Here is a 24,065-nt window from a genome sequence, read left to right as displayed (position 1 = left end):
GGGTCCGTTGTCGAGGAAGAAGCGGAGAGCCTTAAGGCCTTCCTGATGGGGGACGGAAGTGTACGGGGACTCGACGTCCATAGTGAAGATGACGTGGTCAGGGTTGCTTGTCGAAATGCGGAATTCTGGTGCAAGCTCAAGGAAATGATTGAAATTCATCAGATGCACCCCAAAGATATAGATCAGTTGGCTAAAGCCAAATGCCCAAGGAATATGTGGGACAGTATGGGCCAGGGGCGGCGGGATAGTACATGGGTGACTAGAGGGACTACCAGTTGTGAGGAGAGACATCGGAACTTTAAGGAAGAGTGAGGCAGTGACTTGGGGGGGAGGTGAGAGTAATTAGGGAATGATAATGTCAGTGATTCAGAAAGCCGATGAACCCGCCGTGGATTATGTGGAGCATAAACATCGGGCCTGTGAGGAATATTCAGGGACAGACAATCCTGGTCAGGATGATCCAATCCTCCTTGAAAATGCTGAAGGAAGGGCTGAGCTCAGCCTACCGGGAGGTTTTAGACTTGGGGATAGCTGTGGGATCAACCTACCCCTCAATAATATCCTGGGCCGGAGAGATAGACCAGAGGAGGGGGAAGAGAGATTGTAAAGTGGCTGTAGTGGATGTAGCTGGTGTGAGGACACAGAGGACTTGCTTCGTGTGCAGCAACGGGGACACCTAGCAGGAGACTGTCAGAGTAGAGATAGAAAGATGAGGGAGAGAAGATGTCACAGCTGTGGCCTCTCGGGCCACAGTTGGAGACAGTGTCCTAATGAGGGAGGAAGGTGTGAGAGTCGCCCACCAAAACACGCAGAAACCACAGCAGCACCCTCTGACTCCCAGCCAGGTCACAGAGCTGGTAAAGACAACATCCAGGTCAGACTAACAGCTGGCGGCAGCCTCCATTGCCGGTAGTGATCACCCACGGATGTACACTAGAGGTTTATTAGGGGGCTAGCAATGCGATATGTTAGTGGACACAGGGTCATCAGTATCAATAACTGACCTACTCTTGCCCACGACTGGAGAGGCGATTTATGTTTTAACTGCAGTGGGGCAGCAATGAGAGCAGAGAGAAGTAAAACTCCCACCTCAATTCCACATCCCACTCCCATATTGACATGTCTATCCACGGCCTCCTCTACTGCCACGTCGAGGCCAGACGCAGGATGGAGGAACAACACCTCATAGTCCGCCTTGGTCGTCTCCAACCTGATGGCCTCAACACTGATTTCTCTAACTTCCAGTAACCCCTCCCCTTCTTTATATTCCCACCCCCCCATTCCTTTGTCTTCCCTTATTCCTGTGGCTCCCTTCCCCCACCTTGATGACCTGCCCATCTCCTTCCCCCCCCCATCCTTTATTCCATGGTCCACTGCCCTGTCCTACCAGATTCCTCCTTCTTTAGCCCTTTGCCTCTTCCACCGATCACCTCTCAGCTTCTTACATCTCCCCCTACTCTCCCACCCACCTACCTTCCCCCTCTCACCTGGACTTGCCTTATCACCTGAACTCACCTGCCTGCATGTGCTCCTCCACTTCCCCCAACCTTATTATTCTGGCTTCTGCCCTCTTCCTTCCTAGTCCTGATAAAGGGTCTCAGCCCGAAACGTCGACTGTTTATTTCCCTCCATGGATGCTGCCTGACCTGCTGAGTTCCTCCACCACTTTTTGTGCATTGCTCCAGATTCCAGCATCTGCAGAATTTTTTGTGAAACTCAGGTACTTGAGGTAGAGGGCGTGCAGCTTCCAGTAGATTTCTGGATATGCCCAAACAATGAGGGTATTGTCCGAGGGATGGACACATTAAGTAAGGCAGGTGCTGTCATAGACTCGGGGAACGGACAGATTACGTAGATGAGTCCAGCTCAGCAAACACATATGATCCACAGAGCAGACAACGTGGCCCACAGAGAGACAGCAGCCCCAAGTGGGGACAGGAGACAGGACAATGTGTGTGAATCATGTCAGGAGGTCCCATGGGTACAGACAAGAAGTGTTAGCAGTATTACACAGACAAGAAGTGTTAGCAGTGCAGCTGCCTGCAGAGGTAGCGGGAATTAAAGTAAAAACACACCAGAAAGCAGATAATGTTGCAGCTCTATAGAACTCTGGTTAGACCACACTTGGAGTATTGTGTTCAGTTCTGGTCGCCTCATTATAGGAAGGATGTGGAAGCCTTAGAGAGGGTGCAGAGGAAATTTACCAGGATGCTGCCTGGATTGGATTGCATGTCTTATGAGGATAGGTTGAGTGAGCTCGGGCTTTTCTCTTTGGAGAGAAGGAGGATGAGAGGTGACTTGATAGAGGTGTACAAGATGATAAGAGGCATAGATCAAGTGGACAGTCAGAGACTTTTTCCCAGGGTGAAAATGGCTAACATGAGGGGTATAATTTTAAGGAGATTGGAGGAAGGTATAAGAGAGATGTCAGAAGTAAGTTTTTTACACAGAGAGTGGTGGTTGCGTGGAATGCACTGTCAGCAGAGGTTGTGGGGGCAGATACATTAGGGACATTTAAAAGACTCTTAGATAGACACATGAATGATAGAGAAATGGAGGGCTATGTGGGAGGGAAGGGTTAGGTAGATCTTAGAGCAGGAAAAAATGTCGGCACAACATTGTGGGCCAAAGGGCCTGTACTGTGCTGTAGTGTTCTATGTTCTATGTTCTAGAAAGGGGAAAGTAAGGAGCAGAAAGGAGATGAGTGGACAGATCTCAGATTAAAAAGAGCAGTGGAAGAACAGGAAACGACAGAAACTGCAAGTGTGGAGGAAGGAACTACTGAAGCCAATTTAGTAAAATTATGTGGAGACGTAACCAGGTTAAAATGTTGAGGGACAGAGCAAAACAGCAGCAACATATTGATGATCAGAGAGAGCCAGAGGGGGAGAAGGTCACCCTCCCACAGCCGGGTGACCAAGTCATGGTGAGGGAGCTGCCTGACAAGGCAGGTTTCGCTCCCAGGTGGATAGGACTACAGGTGGTGCTACTGACGAATGACACCCGTGGCTGTGTGCTGACCCAGCAAGGCAGCCAGTGGTGACACTGGACTCAGGTCAAAAGGTATGACTCACCTATGATGCAGGAGGCACTCAGCAGGCCAGGCAGCATCCGTGGAGAAAAGCAGGCGGTCAACGTTTCAGGTCAGGACCCTTCTTCAGGACTGAAGGTAGGAAAAGGGGAAGCCCAATTCCAAGCCAGGGGAAGATAGCTTCCCCTTTTTCCTATCTTCAGTCCTGAAGAAGGGTCCTGACCCGAAACGTTGACCGCCTGCTTTTCCCCATGGATGCTGCCTGGCCTGCTGAGTCCCTCCAGCATCATAGTGTTTTTCATCTAGATTCCAGCATCTGCAGTTTCTCTGGTATGACTCACCTTCTTCTCACCCTCCCAGATAGACCAAGGGACCAAGACCACCCACTAACAACGTCATTTATCTAAATGAATCTAAATGATGAACACCAGCCTGTTGCTTCATATCTGACCGTTCCTGATGGAAGCAGACCTGCGAATGAAAGGGAACGGGAACATGAATGCAGAAGAGACAGAGTGCGTGTCAGCAAGCTGTGATTAAAGCGTTAAAGTACAACAGTAATTTACTTTGTAATGAAGGCTGGTTCTGGGAGGTAGATGGTTCGTTATATAGATAAGAATATAAGAAAAGATATTGCAAAATTGGATGGGAAGGGATCTGAGTTATGGCAGACATATCAAGTTCCACAACCTCGAAAGCAAGGCACACCAAGGAGAGAGAGAAAGAGAGGGAGGGAGGGAGGGAGGGAGGGAGGGAGGGAGGGAGGGAGGGAGGGAGGGAGAGAGAGAGGGAGAGAGAGAGGGAGAGAGAGAGGGAGAGAGAGAGAGAGAGAGAGAGAGAGAGAGAGAGAGAGAGAGAGAGAGAGAGAGAGAGAGAGAGAGAGAGAGAGAGAGAGAGAGAGAGAGAGAGAGAGAGAGAGAGAGAGAGAGAGAGAGAGAGAGAGAGAGAGAGAGAGAGAGAGAGAGAGAGAGAGAGAGAGAGAGAGAGAGAGAGATAGAGAGAGAGAGAGAGAGAGAGAGAGAGAGAGAGAGAGAGAGAGAGAGAGAGAGAGAGAGAGAGAGAGAGAGAGAGAGAGAGAGAGAGAGAGAGAGAAAGAGAGAGAGAAAGAGAGAAATTGCACAGGGCATATCAAGGTACCCACACCAGCCTGGATGGGAGTGAACACAAATGAGCTGGGCCCTTACAGTGGTTGGGTCAGTGAGCAAAAAGGACACTCCAGGAGGGGGTGCCATTGGGGTGAAGTCCTTACAGCCATTCAAATAGAGGCCACCCCAAACCCTCCTGTAGATCGATCAAAGGGACTGAGAGACTCGTGATTATTCTGACAATCTTCTGTCATGACGTGGAACATGAACTGATGTCTGTGAACCTGAGATGAATTAAGTTACCCTTGCCCATACTGACAGCCACCTCTGATAGTTTCAGTTATTAGAGACTGAATGGGTGAAGATAAGAATTAAATGTATACCGCACTGAGCCAGCAGGGAAGGAGGCAGCAAGCAATGTGTTATAAACAACAAAGCTGCATTTTAAAGACTGGTTGAAATCATCGAGAGAACAAATGTATCAAGGAAGAGGATGTGATCAAATACACAGAAAGTGCTGGAGGAACTCAACAGGTCAGGCAGCATCCATGAAGGGAAATAAACAGTCGATGTTTTGGGCTGAGGCCCTACATCAGGACTGGAAAGGAAGAGGGCAGAAGCCAGAATAAGAAGGTGGGGGGAGGGGGGAGGAGCACACGCAGGCAGGGGATAGGTGAGTTCAGGTGATAGACGAGTCCAGGTGAGAGGGGGAAGGTAGGTGGGTGGGGGAGGGGGAGAAGATGTAATAAACTGAGAGGTGATAGGTAGAAGAGGCAAAGGGCTGAAGAAGAAGGAATCCAGTGGGAGAGGGCAGTGGACCATGGAGTAAAATATGGGGGAGGGGAAGAGAGGAGATGGGCAGGTCATCAAGGCGGGGGAAGGGAGCCATAGGAATAAGGGAAGACAAAGGAGTGGGGGGGTGGGAATAAAAAGAAGGGGTGGAGTTACTGAAAGTTAGAGAAATCAGTGTTGATGCCATCAGGTTGGAGACGACCAAGGCGGAATATGAGGCGTTGTTCCTCCAACTTGCGCCTGGTCTCATTGTGGCAGTAGAGGATGCCATAGGTAGACATGTCAGTATGGGAATGGGATGTGGAATTGAAGTGGGTGGCCATTGGGAGTTCCTGGCTGTTGCGGCAGACGGAGCGAAAGTGCTCGACGAAGCTGTCACCCAATCTGCGTCGGGTCTCACCGATGTACAAGAGGCCACACCGGGAGCACCGGATGCAATAAATGACACCCTCGGACTCACAGGTGAAGTGCTGCCTCACCTGGAAGGATAGTTTGGCCTGGAATGTTTTATTGCCATCTCTGCTAGAGTCTTGCAGATAGCCAGTTAGGGACAATAAGATATAAGATATTTATTTGTTAGTCACATGTACATCAAAACACATAGTGAAATACATCTTTTTGCGTTGCTAAGAATGTGCTGGGGGCAGCCCGCAAGTGTCGCCACTCTTCCGGCGCCAACATACCATGCCCACAGCATAGATAGTTTAGATGTAGGTCCACAAAGAGATGTGATAGATGAGTAATTGGGGATGGGATGCTAAATGAAGGGCATTTTCGCTACCCTACTTATTAGATCCTCAAAGTTTGGAGACACAAGAGATTCTGCAGATGCTGGGATCTGGAGCGACACACACAAAGCGCTTGAGGAACTCAGCGGGTCAGGCAGCATCTGTGGAGGGAAATAAACAGTCAACTTTTTGAGTCGAGACCCTTCATCAGGACTCAAATCAGGTCCTGTTGAAAGGTCTCGTCCCGAAATGTCGACTGTTTATTTTCCTCCACAGATGCTGCCTGACCCGCTGAGTTCCTCAAGCGCTTTGTGTGTGTCGCTTCTTAAAGTTTGGCCTTTCTGGGACAGATTTCTGTCCAGGGGCCAAGAGGAGGGGTATGTTAGGGATTAATCTGGAGTTATGAAATTATGGATAGCAGATATTAATTAAAATGAGAACCAGTCTTTAGGAAATAAACCTGTTCACAATTTAACTTCAACTGATACTTTAAGGCTATTGAAACCAATCATTGGGTGTGGGACATTCTGATTCTGTACCATTGAAACTTTGTAAGGGAAGGCAATAGATTAATGTTCATGTTATTTGGTGGTCATTGAAAACTTCAGGACCTCAGGATGAGATCAGGGAAGGCATTAAGTGGCTATCTCATGTATTAACACATTGTTAAAGGTATATCCCTGCCACTTACTGCACAGTTCAGAGCAGGTCTGTTTTGTCGCTTAATATTCTGGCTTGTTGTACATTCATGGAGACATTCCTCAACACTGTAACAAAAGGGGTATATTTTGAGTGTCTGGAGTTTGTATTGGTATTGGTATTGGTTTATTATTGTCACTTGTACCGAGGTACAGTGAAAAACTTGTCTTACAAACTGACCGTACAGGTCAATTCATTACACTGTGCTGTTACATTGAGTTAGTACAAAGTGTATTGATGTAGTACAGGTAAAAACAGTAACAGTACGGAGTAAAGTGTCACAGCTACAGAGAAAGTGCAATGCAATAAGGTGCAAGGTCACAACAAGGTAGATCGTGAGGTCATAGTCCATCTCTTACAGGACAGACACCAGTATTGAATATTCAAAGGGGTTCTGCTGGTTGGGATGTGCTACTATTGCAAGTATGTAATTCTGCAAATGCACCTGACTATATCCCAAATGTTAAAGTTAAGTTGATGATTATAGCCATTGAAACTATAGTTAATTGGTTCTTGTTATCTTTGTGTTTAAACAGAATGAAACATTTTGTCAGGAGAATGAGATTCTCTTAGACTCTCTCTCCAGAAGATCTGCTGTGTGAATAAAGACTTCTGTATCTCCCAGTTACAGGTTCCATGTGGCTCAGTTTAGTCAGTCACAACAAGCATATGAAATGGCAGGAGTAGACCACTCGGACCCTCAAGTCTACTTTGCCATTTAATAAGATCATGGCTGATTTGATTACAGACTCAAGTCCACATGCCAGTCTATCAACATTAACTTTTCAGCTCCTTGCTTATCAAGTACCTAGTTACATATGCCTTAAAAATATTCAAAGATTCTGCTTCCACTGTCCTTTGAGGAACAGTATTCCAAAGACTTATGACCCTCTGAGAAAAAATTTCCTTCATTTTCTGTCTTAAGTGGGTAACTGCTTATTTTTAAATAGTGACCCCTAATTCTAGATTCTCTCTCAAGAGTAAACTTACTCTCCACATCCACCCTGTAAAGACCCCTTCGGATCTTTTATATTTCAGTTAAGTCCCTCTTGCCCTTCTAAATCCCAGCAGCTACAAACCTAACCTTTCCAGTATCTCCTTGTAAGACAACACACTCATTCCAGGTATCAGTCGGGTAAACCTCTGAACTGCTTCTAATGCATTCACAACCTTCCTTCAACACTGAGAGCAATACTGAACACAGTACTCCAGATGAGGCCTCACCAATGTCCTATATAACTGAAGCATAACCTCCCGATTTGTGTGTTTAACTCCCCCCACTTTTCTAATTACTTGCTGGATCTACATACTAGCCTTCTGAGAAATGTGCACTCGGACACATGGATCCATCTACACCTCAGAGATTTGCAATCGTCCATCATTTAAACAATGTGCTTTCTTATATTTCAAACCAAAATGGAAAATTTCACATTTTCCCACATTATATTCCATTTGCCAGATCTTTACCCACTTACATAACCTATCCGTGTTCCTTTTTAGGTGGTTGCTGATTTTCCTTTCAGGAATATCCAGCCACAGAATTTTGCAAAACAAAAATCTGAGGGAATATCATTAGACACAAAGAAAATCAGATTTTTCAAGAGTCAAAGAGTTAGTTAACCAGCAACTGCAGTTTAGTTAGTATTAAAAATTCAGTTATACTTACTCATTTCCAAGATTTATTAGAACAAAAATACTTCATAAATACTTGAACTTCTCATCAGTTCCTGAATTATTACTATAAAAGGTTGCTAAACAACATGTGTTATGGGAAAAGCACATGATCATTGGCAGCAGCCCCCGTATTTTTGTGTTTAACTGTGCATCTTTGTACTCCAGAGAAAGTGGTCAGTTTCACAGTGTGAAGACCATGATCATTTTAAGTCTTGTGTCATTAGAAATATTCCATCCCTGTCAGTGTATTATTTTCTTTAATAATATAGAGCCAGTAAGCAAATAGGTGCAAAAACGCACTTTTTTGAGTTAATTAGAATTAAGTTTAATTTTTAATCCTATACCCCCATCATTATTTCCACTGGTATCTTCCAACAGAGAAATAACTTGCATTAATACATCCAATTTTCAGAAGTCTGATAGTGGATTGAAATAGTTAGCAACATGTGTTGTAAAACATTCCTTACCATGTAAAGGCTTCCTTTCTAACACAGTTACTTGCATTGCAGCTGTTCACCACCCAGCTGGAAGTAAGTACTGATACCCCATGATTGTGTGTCCCACAGTTACCTTAGCTGTATGCACTTGGCCTCAATTCATGGCAGGGATGTATAGTATGCAGCAGACTATTGGAAGCTTCACACCCACCTTGCAGGCCTCCTGTTGAGTGAACCATGCAGTGTACTTTTTGAGCCAGATGTTCCAACCCAAGGCTAACACTATTGCTGGAACTTACCAACATCTCATAAGGTCTTCGACAGTCATAGAGCCATACAGGACCGAAACAGGACCCGCGGCCTAACTCATCCATACCTATTTATGCTAATCCCATTTGCCTGCATTAGGCCTCTGTCCCTCTACTCCTTTCCTATCCGAGTATCCGTCCATATGCCTTTTAAACATTGAAATTGTATCTACCTCTACCACCTCCTCTGGTAGTTCATTCCATATAACCACCACTCTCTCTGTGGTAAAACCTGCCCCTCAGATCTCCTTTAAATCTCTCCCCTTTCACTTTAAACCTGTGCCCATGAGTTTTAGACTCTTCTACCCTGAAAAAAAAGACTCTGTCTATCTCTTCACCTCATAACCTTATGAACTTCTGTAAGGTCACCCCTCAGACTCATAAGCTCTATTGAGAACAAACTCACCATATCCAATCTCTCCATGCAATGAAAGGCCTCCATTCCAGGCAAATCCTAGTGAATCTCTTCTGCACTCTTTCTAATGCTACCACATCCTTCCTGTAGTGAGGTGACAAGAACTGTACGTAATACACTAAGTGCAGCCTGACCAATGTTTTGTACAGCTACAACATGATGTCCCAACTCTTATACTCAATGACTTGGTTATGAAGGCAAGCATGCCAAGTGCCTTTTTCCCTACCCTATCCACCTGTGTCACCATTTTCGTGGCCCTAATAAACTTGCACCCCAAGGTCTCTCTGTACATCAACATTCCTGAGGTCCCTGCCATTTACTGGATGTGTCTGTATTTCCCCACAGGATTCCCAGTTTCCAGTACTGGTGTGAACTTAAGCCACCAGCAGCATCTTCCGCCCTGCCACTGCCAGCAGTGACTGCCTCTGCTTTGCACTGGTGGACTCCACTGGGGCATCATAACCTCTTGTGTTCCAATGAATGCCAGCAGTTCTCCCAGTTTTCAGGTTAGAAAGGCTGCCCACTGAGCCTGTGTTCGGTTAAACCCGGAGCAAGCACACCAGTCCCCTTTTAAATGAATGGAAGATGTTGGCTGAACGGGAAGTAGATGTCATTTCATTATTTAAGTAGTTTCAATGTGTTTAATTGCATTCAAATGTTTTAACAGTAAACTCAGTTTCATGTGTTTTAGTTTTTTTGTTATTTTTCTAAACAGAACTAATGTTGACACTACCAGGTTTGATGGTTGGAAATGGGTGACATAGCTCCTGGTGAAAACCCTCCTCCCATCTACTCCCTCTTCTAGTCACTTACCCTGTTCTGTCTCCTTTCTGCACATTCTTTCAGTCACCCTATATTCCAAGGGAAACGCCTACTAATGCACTCCGTTTGGGAGCAATTTCTTGGGCAGACTTAATCGGTCTTAAAGCACCCTGGGAAGCACTTAATGTTTGTAGAATTGTAGCAACAGCGAGTAGAAATCAAACAGCAACCAACCTACAAGAAGTTGGCAATCCCTTTTAAATAGCATTAATATTGTGTGTTGGGGAAGCTGGAGGTTGGGGAGGGAATCCTTCCTGTTGCTCAAATCAAGTTCAGCTGAGGTTAAAGGAGGGCATATTTCCCATCTGTCTGAGGGCATCACAGTGGCTCAGCTGGCAGAGCAGTTGCCTCACAGCTCCAGTGAACTGGGTTCAATCCTGGCGTTGGGTGCTATCTGCAGGGAATTTGCATGTTCTCCCTGTGACTGCTTGGGTTTCCTCCAGGTGCTCCAGTTTCCTCCCACGTCCCAGGAAGGTATGGGTTGGTTACATTTGCTTCTAATATGCAGATGAATGGTAGAATCTGGGAAGTATTGATGGAAGTGTGGGGACAATAAATGAGATTAATGTAAACAGGTGGTTGATGGTTGGCGCGGACTCAGTGGGCTGAAGGACCTGTTTCTGTGCTGTGTGACTCTATAAACAGCAGCACTGAGTTTCAATTTACCAACATTAACGTTGAATAAAGGTTGTACACACTAACTGGCATCATAATCTGCCTATGCTGTGTACTTCCAACAGACATTCACTGCCCACAAAAAATGCCCTTACCAAATGGCAGCCGGCATGAATCCTTTTTCAGAAAGAAATAATTCAAGATTTCAAATAAAAGCTGAAAACTATTCTTCTTAAAATTTGAGGTTGCATGACTGCACAAGTAATATAGTTTTAATTATCGAAAAAGATTGTGCAAAATCTATTTGGGATTGTGCAAAATCTATGGGCTATGTGGGAGGGAGGGGTTAGATAGATCTTAGAGCAGGATAAAATGTCGGCACAACATTGTGGGCCAAAGGGCCTGTACTGTGCTGCAGTGTTCTCTGTTCTATATTCTAAAATTCCATGGTTTCCTCTCAATAAACAAACTTATTCATTAAAAATGATATAAACAATTAAAAAGATGAACCAAAGAAAAAGAAATTGCTGTAAAAGTATAACATGAATATGATTTTTGAGAGTTCATTATTGTTAATAGCTTTACAATGAAAAGATAATTAGTAGAATTATATAGATTTACCAGGGTAGTATTTCAATGGTTCAAAGCTTTGGAAAGGAGACCCATGATTCACTCTTAAGCTATGCACTGGATCAGATCGTGCTGACCTTGTCCCCTTGCACAGAACTGTGACCTTCAGTTTTCCCAGGCCTATAACTAGCCATGCTGAATGCAGGGGAGCTCTCTCACTGGCCCTCTGCACGATGGTCTGGGCAGTGACTGGGGCTTATGTGGCAAAGCGCAGAGACCCTTAGACAGGCTTTGACAGGAGGCAAATCTGGGGGCATGGCGCTTTGTCATTTATAAAAGTTCTCGTTGACTTTAATAGCTTATCTATGTCTTACTGTGAACCTGGTATTGTTAAAGTATAGTTTTTATCAATCACATAATCAAATGCATTAGTTGGGGATACGGATGGTTTTAACTCCCAGGGGAATGCAGCAAACCAGCAGTAGTAGGCAGACTCAATCAATTTTCATTCAGGTTATAAAAAGCTAACTTGGAATTTAATTGCATGGATGCATATGATGACTTGAAAAACTGTTTTCCAAACTAACATGTCCTCACCTGATTTTTTTTCTCAGCGAGGCGGCACGGTAGCGTAGCGGTTAGCGCGATGCTATTACAGCACCAGTGATCAGGGTTCGATTCCCGTTGCTGTCTGTAAGGAGTTTGTACGTTCTCCCGTGTCTGCGTGGGTTTCCTCCAGGTGCTCCGGTTTCCTCTCACATTGCAACGACGTACGGGTAGGTTAATTGGGTTTAAAATGGGCGGCGCAGACTCGTTGGGCCGGAAGGGCCTGTTACCATGCTGTAAATAAAATTTTAAAAAATTTTGGATATGGTAACATGGACAAATGTCTGCCCTACAGAATGCTGTCTCATTGCCACAACATGGGAACAAACCTCAAGCAAGAGAGTGGACATTAATGTAATAGTTTCACTTGTCAGTAATAACCCACCCCTGCAACCACCACAGTACCCCACCTTTCCGTTATTCTGCACCTTTGGGCCTTTAAGGCAAAATACAATACAAAAAAATCAAAGGAGTTGTTCCCACTTGAGAGGTAGTTATGCTTTTAAGGAATCCTGTCATTGAAACAAGCAGATATCCTGGCATTGTCTAGAGTTTTGTTAGCTGATTTGCATATTAAATACATTACCTCCAAGAATGATCCTCAGATGTTCAACTTGTATGTTTTCTATGCACTTTCAAAGGCAAATTATTTTTACATTACCTCTAAGAACAAAGCAAATATTTTTGGTATGCTGATAAGGACAACATCCAAATGAAGGAGAAGGAATATTTTATGAAAAAAAAACTTCTTGTGCAATTGCAAAGGAAGTGAGGTGATCTATTTTAGCTTTAAACAGAAAACTTTTCAGTAGAAGGAGTTGGCTCCTATCCTAATCTGTGTGAGAATGAGGAATAATAGATCTATGGAAATAAAACCAGACAAGGTTAGAGATGCTCAGCAAGTCAAGCAGCATCTGTGGAGAGAGAATTGGGTGAACATTTCAGGTTGATGACCTTTCATCAGAATTTGAAGAGAAGTGGCAGTGAATAAAACAATAGCAGAAGAAACATTACTCCTTTTACTCAGTCACCAAATTCCTCAGTCTCCACTGATTAAAGCCAGTGTAGCATTTTTCCATTGGCCATGCTGATTATCCGTTGTCTGCTGAATCAAATACAATATTTATTTCATTGATGTATGCCCTGTAGAAACTTAAACTGAAACTATCCATGTTTATTTAATGAAGTATCCGTGAAGCCATCAGAGAGGGAGGCTTCCATTTTATCAGTGCAAGGCAAATTTGATACAAGGGTCAGAAATGAAACCATCTACTCCTCTGGAACAGATGAATTTTCAAAATTAACTTTTTTAATTTCCCACTTACTGTAATGTCATGTTTTCTTTATTCCTCTTCTGTATATTATTTCCAACTCTGAGAAGGGTCACATACAATTTGCTCCAGGGCCATTGAATGTCTGCAATAGCATGTGTGATTTGCTGTTGTGTCTTCTGTCTTTCCCCCCTGCCCTGCCTCTGCCTGGGTGGATTGAGTCAATAGCTTAGTTGGGATTTGTAACTTGCTATGCGGAATTGTTCACATGAATCAAACTCCAGCTGCTGCTTATATTCCACATTACCCAGCCAAAAGACAACCCCAAACGTTTCCATATTTATGATATTATCAGCAGTCCTCTGGCTTGCATAAGATATAACGAGTTTCTCTTAATCTAGTCTTCCAACTTCTGAGGTGCATGTGTTTCTCTGGGCTGTCTGGACATTATTCATATCATCCCAAAGCAACTTGAGCTTTCTTACAGGCATGTCTTTAAAGGAAACTCAGCTGTCTTCAGCCAGGATATCCACTTTGGAGCACACCAACTCTTTTATTTCCTTCCAAACCCCTAATTGCTTTGCAGCCTGGGAATTCACCACATCATTTGGGGTAGAGATTGGTGGTGTCAATAGGGAGAAGTGAGGGAACTAGAAAAATTTAGAAAGAGAAAGATAAGAAAAAAAAATCGACGTGGAAAGTAATCACCAGAGAAAAATAAGGAAGAGAAAGACAATTTGCTCTCAGACTGAAATAAAACAGGGAGTAAAGGGTAAAAGTGGAATCGAGAAACAGGCTTTAAAACAAAAAATGTGATGGATAGAAGGAGAACAGTAGCATGAATCAGATATTAATAAAGGAACTCACAATACCAATAAATAACATATTTCAAAAGAAACTTAAGAGGACATCCATTCTGGTCAGACTGCTATTTTTGGTTTAGTTATATATGATCTATTCCTCATCACACTTCAAGAGAATATATAATTATAGTGGGGGTGGTATTTCTGCACACACTTATAAGTACTTTGTTAAGCTTCATGAGAAAATTACATTTTATTTAGAATGGATAATATGAGAATGGAGAAAAAAAAATGAAAGCCAGATGAATCCTTCCTTCTCACTTCAGTTGCTGTGGTGAGGAACCGCCAACTTTCTCATCACACTTATTTGGTTTGCTATTTGGTACAAATCTGACCTCTTCCAAGAGGCTCCCCTGCTGCTAAAGTAAGCAACATGACTGATGCAATGAAGGGAAAAGTGAGGAACATAACCCATGAAGGATATTGCTAACATTAATTTGCAACCCTCTTGAATATGATTAAACTTTGACCCATATTCTATAATATATACTCATGAAAAGGCTCATTATAACCAAATTTATGAACTTTGCCTTAAGAATTAACAATTAATGCAATGGTATATTAATTGTAAGTGTAACTTCAATTAGATGATTCATTCCAGGAGACTTCAGCATACAAAAAAGTCACTTAGCCCAATTTTCTGATGCTAGTGATATCTCCAGAGCAGTCCCACTTCCCTGCTTTTTTTCCTTATACCCTGCAGTATTTTGCTTGTTCTGTATAGTTTTCTCTTCAATGTTATGATTCTATTTCCAAAAGGCAATAGATACATAATAATGAATTCAGTTAAAAGAAGCCTTCTCATCCACCTGCATTGTGCTTCCAGGACTAATCATTTCATTGACTTACTTGCTGTTGATCTGCCGATTATTGGCAATATGCTTTCATCTTTTACCTACTTTAGATATCTATTCAGATTGTGCTACCTTAATGTCCTGACAGATGTCAGGGGGACTATAAAATGCATGAAACCTCTCATTCAAGACAATTGCAGATTAATATTAGGGACAATCTTCTATTGAGATCCACTCAGATTGGCCAGTAGGTAAGTCTGTAACTGAGCCAATCCCGAGCACAGCTCCCAGCACCAGAACACCTGCATTACACTGGTGAACTCCTCATGGGGTTCGATGGGATGGAGCCAACTTCCTAGCTCTCAGTCTCGAATATATATTCTCTGAGCCTGTGTTGGCTTAAACTGGCACAACTACAGTGAGTCCATTGAAGTTAATGGGCGAAATTGTCTACCAGCAGGAAGGTAAGTAAAGCCTTTCATTTGTTTTATTTCAAATAGTTTTAAATGTATTGAAGTGTGCATATGTGTTTTAGTCTTTCAAAGTTAGCTTTTAATAATTTTCAACTTTGTAAACATTTTTTTTTCATCAGGACCCAAATGATTTTGAATGATGTGAATAACAGCATTCAATTCAATACTGTTGTTCACACTGACAGCCGTGAGCCTCACTGGCTGTCAAAACAGTTCTGTGAGAGCAACCAGCTGCTTGTGCTGGGAGGGTCCCTGTGCTGCATTCCATTGTGACAGTGTGTTAAGAGCTGGGGTCCCAGCAGAAAATTGCAGCGAGAGCCACACTCGAAGACACCGAATGCCCCAAGGATAGGCAGACATCACTGTTGAGGCAGCAAAGGGTCTGTTTCAATATCATGATGCATTTTTGGTTATTTTCTCAGCTTTTTCTTTTCTGCATCAGTATCAGTTTGCTTGTGATATCACTGGACAAGCGCTAGCCATTCTCTTGTTCTTCAAATCAATAGAAGGATCACCCAAACTCTGAGATCATATGGGTAGAAAGACATGATCCACATGGAAGTGAGTTGTTTGTTTTGAAGGTGCACCATGAAAAGTACTGGCAAAAATTATTGAGTCTCCAGTGGGTAGACTCCCAATGGCTCCTTCCCCTGAAAGCCATCCCTTGACAACACTGTCCATGACATTCTTTCCCTCCAATGTCCCCCTCACCTCAATATCTTCAACAATCCCACTGAATGGCCCATCCTCCAAATACCATTTCCCACCCCCTCCCTCCCCCAGCCTTCCATCTGCCCTACATGCCTGCACAATCTTCATATCACATCACACAAAGGAGGAGAGGATAATTGACTATGGACATGTCAAGCCAGGCCTCAAATTCACTGGCGCCTGGGTGGTTGTTAGGTTGAGACAATAAGGCACCCAGGGCCATTATTTTCCCTGGTGAAGGGAAGAAGCTTGCAGTCAACATTAAACATATTGGAAGTGGCTGCAGAAATCAGCACCAGAGGTTTGGTCCCATGCTCAGTGCTGATCAATGCAGGATGGATTTTAATAATGTTATCGAATGAGACCACAGTGGCACACTTACCTCATTCCTGATGTGGGTATTACTCCAACCTCACCCCCAATATGCCTCTTACCCTATTTTAATTTGTCATGCTTCATGTCTAAACCTGCATATCCACACCCCTCTCTATCCAGGTGCTTCTCATATCAACAACTCTACAGCCACTATTAAGATTTAATTTTATGCAACCTCATTTCTTTCCATCAACAAATGCTCTGCATCTCTTAATTCATTTTTTTTGGGATCTGGACATCACTGGCAAGAACCGTCACCCAGTTCTAACTGTCCTTCAAAAGTTGGTGGAGAGTTGTCTTCGACTGTTGCAGTCCTCTGGTGAAGGTGCTCCCACGGTGCTGTTGGGTGGGGAATTCCAGGATTTAGACCCAGTGATGATGAAGGAAAGGCAATGTATTTCCAGGTCAGGTTGTGACTTGGAACCTGCAGGTGGTGGTATTCCCATCTGTCTTCTTGGTGGCAGAGGTTGTGGGTTTGTGAGGTGCTGCAGGTGAGTCATCGCCATGCCTTATGCAGATGGTACATACTATAGCCACGATGCACTAATGGTGGAGGGAATGAATGTTGAATGTGCTTGATGGGTTGTCAATAGAGAGGTTTGCCCTGTCCTAGATGGTGTTAAGTTTCTTGAAAGTTGTCGGAGTGGCATTCCATAACGCTCCTGACTTGTGCCTTTTAGACGGGGGAAAGGAGTGTCAGAGGGTGAGTCACTCACCATAGGATACCCAGCTTGTGATCTGCTCTTGTATCCTTTGTATTTATGTGGCTGATCCAGCTAAGTTTCTTGTCAACGGTGACCCCAAGGACATTGATCACAGATGACTTGGCGATGGTAATGCTACTGAATATTGAGACTTCTATGCAAGTTGTGGTATCGTTCTCATTCATTGGTCTTTTCTTTCCTTTCTTGCAGGAGAAGATAGCACCGAGACAGGCAGCCCTCCAGCCAGCAGCCAACTCACATCTGATAAGGAGGCAGCCCTGGAAATGGCAAGGATAACAGTAGGTGTAGCTGAAGAAGGGGAGATGGGGATTTCACAATCAGCTGGTGACAGAATTCTGTCTCACCTACACACGTTGTGCAATGCAGTGGCTGTGTGGGAGAACGTCATCAGTAAGTGAAGCTGGCAAGCTCTGAATGCCACCTTGAGTAGAATGATAGGTATCCCAGCCTTGGCTATTCAGTGCCTCATTGAGCTGCCGCTCTGTGCTCAGTGTTGTAAGGCGACCAGTGAGGTGTTGCGGGACCATGCCTCCAACTGTGCTTTTACCACAGTAGTCACACCACATTGGGCCATTCATAAGAGGGAAAAGTAAAGATGTGCAGTGGGAAGCAAGCATGCGCATGAATGTCTTAGATATGTTCGGCTGCCAAGTTTCTATTGTATGTACTTGCACAAAGATATTTAATTGGACTTCACTTCCTTCTCTGTGGCAATTGTTTCATTAATGGTAAGTGGCCTTTTAGTTTGTGTTGGATGGGGAGTCAGTTAAGGCACTTGTGGATGGCTGTGGGACAGCTTAGTGTGGGTGGAAGGAGGAGAAGTACAGAGGAGGCAACTGCTGCAGCCTGAAAGAACCCCACAGCCCCAGAGATCCTGTGCAGCTCCATACCCTGGTTCGCATCTGTCTCCGGGTAATCTTACTGCTCCTCTCGCAAAGAGCATGTGCTTTACTGCACTTCTGTGTCCAACCTCTGCAGCTGCACAATATTGTGCAATGCACAGCAGGCCACCACCATTTTTGACATCCTGGCAGGTCCATTGAATGGACTATCTTATTCTGGAAAGGCAGCAGAGGAAGAAGCAGATAATTGTTTGTGTCATTTGGCAAAGTAGACTTAGCAACTCATACAAGAGACAGCAATATGACATTGAAAATTATATGAACTTATTGAAGACCAGTTACCGATTACTTCTGGGTTTTATTGACTACCCTGTGAGAAGCAAGAGATGAATCTACAGTTTCTCTGAGGTTTCCCCAGTGTTCTTTCAAACAAAATTGGAAGTTCAATCTTTCTCCAGCTTAGTGCCATATAGTTGGAACAGCCATTTTGTGAATAATTGTGGTGGACTGAATCACACAAAAACCTTTTTGTTCAGGAAACCTAGACTTCAATTCAGCCAGGCTCTTGGCAAGAAGAAAATTCCAATGTCTGTCATTTGTAAGGATCCTAAGGGAAACTGTTTTGAACAGCTTTGACCTAGTGTCTGATAGCTCAAGTTATACAGCATCAAACTAACCTCAAATCAGCAGTAAATGGGAATTTCGCTCTACAGATCATAAAGATGATATTCCGCTCATGGCACTGAAAAACTGCATGACACCTTTTTGGCAAGACATGAGTATTAAACAAGTATTTCTTCACTTTGAACGTTTGTTTTTTTAGAGGTGATTCATTTATGCTGGGATTATACCTCATTTACGTTCAGTCTTGATAGAAAGGGAAAGAAATGTGCAGTTTAATAAAATAAGCTAGAAAAAGCTCAATAGAGTTCTAGAGACCTCTTCAACCTGAAATATTAAGTGTTTCTCTTTCCACAGATGCTGCCTGACTGGGTGAGCTTTTCTTACATTTTTTGTTATTATTTCAGATTTTCAACATTTGCAGTTTTGACTAGAAGGTAGATATAAACAAAATGAATGATGTGGGCACAGTAGCAATAAACAATAAGATAAAGGAATGTGGAATACAAAGGAAACTAGAACCAGAGGACAGAAGGACATGGATGGAGCCTTGAGGTCAAAGGAGGTGCAGATATTAGGAGACCCAAAGCCAATGAGGAATTTGAGGTGGGAGTGTGAAGTTGGTCATGGACCACAGTGTTAAAGGATTTCACCTTCAGTCTTAGTGACCAAAACGAGGCAAAGTGTGTTTAGTGTAGCTTTTTGCATATCTTTCATTCTGTTTTTCATTTTTTCTTTGGAGTGACTGAAGAAACAGTGAGAAGTGGAAGTTAGTCTACAGAGACACTGCAAGTCCAAAACTCAATTTAACACTGGGATAAGCTGCTGGCACGGAAGGCATCAATGGAAGGCATCAATTTCAGGTTACCTGCTTTACCGACTGCCTTTGTCATCTGAGTAGAAGGAAGAGGGAGGGTTGTGGGTGCATGGAGTACATGGGGGAGTATGAATGATTGCAGCTTATAGAGAAGGGAATTCCTGCTCCCATTCCAAAAAGTTCTATCAAGAATACAATTCAAAAACTACTTTTTGGTAGTGGCATTAGACACCATTGAAGCATTCTGAATGCCGAACAGTTCAAATCTATCTGTCTGTCTCTCATTTAATAGTGAGCAATTTATCAAAGGGACACCATAACACCAAAATAAACTATTAATTTGTATATTCAGTTGGTTTATTGCCTGTCTTCGACATCTGGCTGTAAATCCAAAAATATGGACCCTATGAATTTGGGAGTGGGAGTGATCCCTGCACAAATCAGGCACACAATGTCCCTCTGATGTACAGAGATGTGCTTTATTCCTTAAAGAGTTGAAAGCACATTAACTAAGTGCAAATGTGCTCAAAATCCTAAAAGGCTTTCAATTCCACTCGCTGTTCTTAACATTATTCAATTTATTCAATTTCTTTGGGTAAGGAGTTCTCACAATCTGCCATCATAACTCTGTCATAAAATCAATTGAAACTGTGGATACACCACTTAAACAGGTTATTGCCAAAGTTATTGGAATTGATTGGGCACAGGCTTGGAAAAATCTCCAGCAAGCGTATCAATATTACCCATGTTTATTGCCTCAGACATAAATTCATTGAATTTAATCTGCTGATGTTCTGTTAAAATTTAATTCGGCTCAGTTCCTTATGGTTAACACATTAGACTCAACAGTGTCTTACTCCCACCACCAACAGTAGCACCAATCTTATCTCTGTCAATTGTGTCAACTAGTTTGGGCAGAATTCCTGAATACTTGTTGTTGATGTAATTTAGGAAAAGCAGCACTGAGCAAAGTAGTGTTCCAATTATTATCATTTGCAGTTAATTTTCAATCAAAGTATTTGGGTCTGGAATTTGCACTCAATTGCACAACAGCTCACTGAATTTTAAGAGCAAACTCCTGTGATCTTTTGAATTAGCTGTAAAAATATTACACCTGAAGTAAGTCTTGTCCATAGTGGAAACAGAGAATTAACATGTTTTCTCCATCTGGAGTGTTCTTAAACCAGGGATCACAGTCATCCGAGATGAAAAGAAATTTCTTCTCTAGAGGGTGGTGAATATTTGGAATTCATTACCAAAGAGGCCATGGAGCCTCAGTCGCTGAGTAAATTCAGGATAGGGAATGAGAGATGTTTGCATATGAAGGGAATCAAGGAATGTGGGGTTAATGCAGAGAAGTGGTGCTGAGGTAAATGATCAGCCATGAATAGTGGAGTAGATGTGATGGACTTGCATTTATTGTTCATGTTCGTGTATGTTCTGATGTAACAGGAAATTTTAAAACTTCTTGATCTTTTAAAAAGATTGTTAAGGAGGTTCTGCACAGAACTGCTGGCACTTGCATTTCTATCCATGTGTAAGTTCAAAACTCCTGCAAAAATGAGTGTGAAATGCATAACATCCCAAACTTCCACGTAGCTGATTAGAAGCTGATCCTTTCAGCTCGATGGAAGTCTGGGGCTTCTGTGTTTCATGAGGTCCAGGCATGGAAGGCCAACTTCCACGGCTGGGAAATCTGCCCACTGTTCTGTATCAGGTTAGAGTGTGAGGGAGAAGGGGTAAATGGAAGGTAATTGACGTCTTATAGGTTTGAACTTATTGAAATGTATTTAATTGTTTTTTTCGCTTTTTTTTGTTGCCAAGTGTTTTAAATTTAATTTTTTGATTTATTAAGAGTATTAGATAATTAATAGTATGTTTAATAATGTTTTTGAAGCCAGAGATATTTGCAAAACGCCAAATCCCTTTGATACCAAAAAGCTTGGGCTATGGTTCAGCCAACTGTCAAGCTATTATATGGGCAGGGGTTGCTGAGTTTTTCATTTCAAAAATATAATTTATTCATCATATTGTTCAGTGAAGTACACTTAGTAAATGTCCCAACCTGAAGTGGTGTCTGTGTCGTGTTTGTTTTCTCCGGGTGCTCTAGTTTCCTCCCACATCCCAATAACATGGTGGTTGATAAGTTAATCAACCACTGTAGACTGCTCCCAGTGTGTACATGAGTGGCAGAGTCTGGAGGGAATTGATGAGAAGTGGGGAGAATAGATTTTGTCTCCAATTCAAAGCTCAACACCCTCTCGTCTACTTTCACATTTCAGCTGTTCCTGTCACTTTAACAATGACCTTGAGGGCATGTCATGTGTTACATTGTTTTCTGGAGTCATTTTGAGGATAAAAACATGTTCGGAAAGTTGCGGTCATGGTCAGATCCACTAACGTCACACCAGCGTTCCTGACCACTGCCTCTTGGTGCTGATTGTCACCTCCAGGGAACCTGAGAGCCGCAAGGGGACGTGGAAACTGAACATCAAATTGCTGCCCCAGAAAATGTTGAGGAACTGAAGAGGGATTACACTGGCTGGGGAGCCGTGAAGACCCTCTTTGACTCCCTAGTTTACTGGTGGGAAGCAATCAAGGAGAACATCAAGATGTTCTTCATCCTCAAGGTATTCAGAAATCAAGATAGAATAAGAGGGAACTGTGTTAACTCCAGAAAAGAATGAAGTATCTGTTCCTGCTACAGTTGATGGGGGTGGATGTGGAGCAGGAACTCTGAGAGGAGAAGAAGCGGCAAGCTTCTTTCTCTGCCTCAGAGTCCTCCAAGATCATTTTCTAATCTCTGTGGAGCAGGATGAGACATGCTCATGTTACTTCTTCCAAAAGGTTCAGGGGGGTTTGCGGTGGGGGTGTGGTGGGGGGTGGGGGGGGGGAGGGGGTAGTGCCATGATTCCAAAGCCTTAAGGAAAAGGATGGCCATGTAAAATCCTCACAGTCAAATACTTCAAGAACTTTGCAAGTTCCTTCTATGCCAGTGTCTTTGCGACAGAAAGACTGCAGACAGCGCAGCTTCTCAGAACTTCCTGTTCTCTGTTTCAGATGTTTTAGGGGACAGCAAGTGGGAGAGTCACTGACCTTGGAGGAGCTGACAAGTTCCATCCCTTCCTTGAGACAAATCAATCTCCCAGAAGTGACAGCTTAACAGCTGAGTTGTACTCGGCTCTGTGGACTGGATGGGCCCAGATCTGCTGGAAGGGTACCAGAATCCATGGTTGGCCCGCAGGTCGATCAGCATCTGGAGCCAGTCTGAACTGGCCTCAGGGGCCAAAGTCAATTGCAGCAAGAGTGAGGCCGTATTCTTTGGCAACTGGCCTGACCATTCCATTCACCCACAGCTCTGACAACCTGAAGGTGTTGGGAACCTGGTTTGAATGAGCCGGGACAGGAATTGGCTGCGGTGGATGGCCAAGGTGCAACAGAAATTGGGAATGTAGGAGCAGCGTTCCCTCTTGATGTCAGGCAAAAACCAGGTCATCAGCTGCGAGCTGCTCTCAGCGTTGCTGTATGTGGTACAGGTGTGGCCTGTAACCTGCTCCTGCACCAAGGCAGAAACCTGAACCATCTTCTGTTTTATCTGGAGATCCAGAAAGGATGGTGTCTGTTGGATAATGATGTGCAAGTCTCCAGAGAAAGGGAAGAAAAACATACCCAATGTAGTCCTCATCCTGATGGCCTCATTCTCCTGTGGCTGCATCAAGCTGTGTATAGAACCTGCACATACAAACACCAAGTGTCACAACGTACTGAGGTTATAACTGTCTGCAGTGTTGTGAGGGAAGGGCCTGATCTCATTGCCACATTGAACCTTGCTGCAGTACATGTCTTTCGTAGAAAGGTTTCTGCAGGGAAACACCTTCGACCATAAGTCCATCAGGCAGTGGTCAGCAGAGAATGCTCTGCAGGCCCTGTGGGAGAAGGACATGGTGAATCCTAGGATGGTTTTCTGAGCAGACTATCAAAGTCATTTGGCAGAATGCCTCATTGCCAGAACTCACAAACAAGGACCAGAACGTCGCTTGGCTGGCAGTGAGAGGGCCCCCTCTATCAGATCGTTCCTGTGTAGTTGGAGTCTCACTCACGCTGCACACTGCTCTTGAGATGGCTGTGGTGCAGATGAGATGATTGCCCACCTCTTCGTGGACTGTACATTTGCCAAGAAGGTCTGGAAAAGGAAGCAGTGGTCTTTGATGTGCTTTGCCCCGAGCACTGACATAACGGAGGACTCTCTTCTCTGCAGGCTGTTCCCAGGGACACAAACTGGCACAAACATGAACTGCTGCTGGAAGATCATCAACTGCGTGAAAAACACACTTTGACGTGCCTGAAACTTGTTGGTCTTCTCGTGTAAGGAGATATCACCAAGTGGATACTGCCAAATGGCACATTCCAAGGTGCAGGAGTACGTGCTGAGGGACACACTGAAGCTCAGTACAGCAACTGCAAAGGCTTTATGGGAAAGGACCACAGTCTAGCGTCTTGCTGCCACTGAACACTGAGGGGCTGAACTCTATGTAACAGCCTCTCAAAACCTCATGATTGCATTGCTTAGGGAGGAAACGTGAGCGGCATTGATGCATTTTAAGAGAATGTATAGAATTGATGGTACAATGAACCGAGAGGAAGATGTGTCCCAATTGTATTGCCAATCTATATTACGAATAAAGTATATTTTTAAAATAAAAAAGTGTTTGGGAAGTTGCCACATAGGATAAGTTTCATCTGAAGTTACGTTGCCCGCTGTTCAAAAATGAAAGGCAATATGATTTATAA

This window comes from Pristis pectinata, chromosome 3 (genome assembly GCF_009764475.1).
Source record: "Pristis pectinata isolate sPriPec2 chromosome 3, sPriPec2.1.pri, whole genome shotgun sequence".
NCBI lineage: Eukaryota > Metazoa > Chordata > Chondrichthyes > Rhinopristiformes > Pristidae > Pristis > Pristis pectinata.
The sequence above is the reverse complement of the archived record's forward strand: the minus strand, read 5'-3'. Positions refer to the sequence as shown.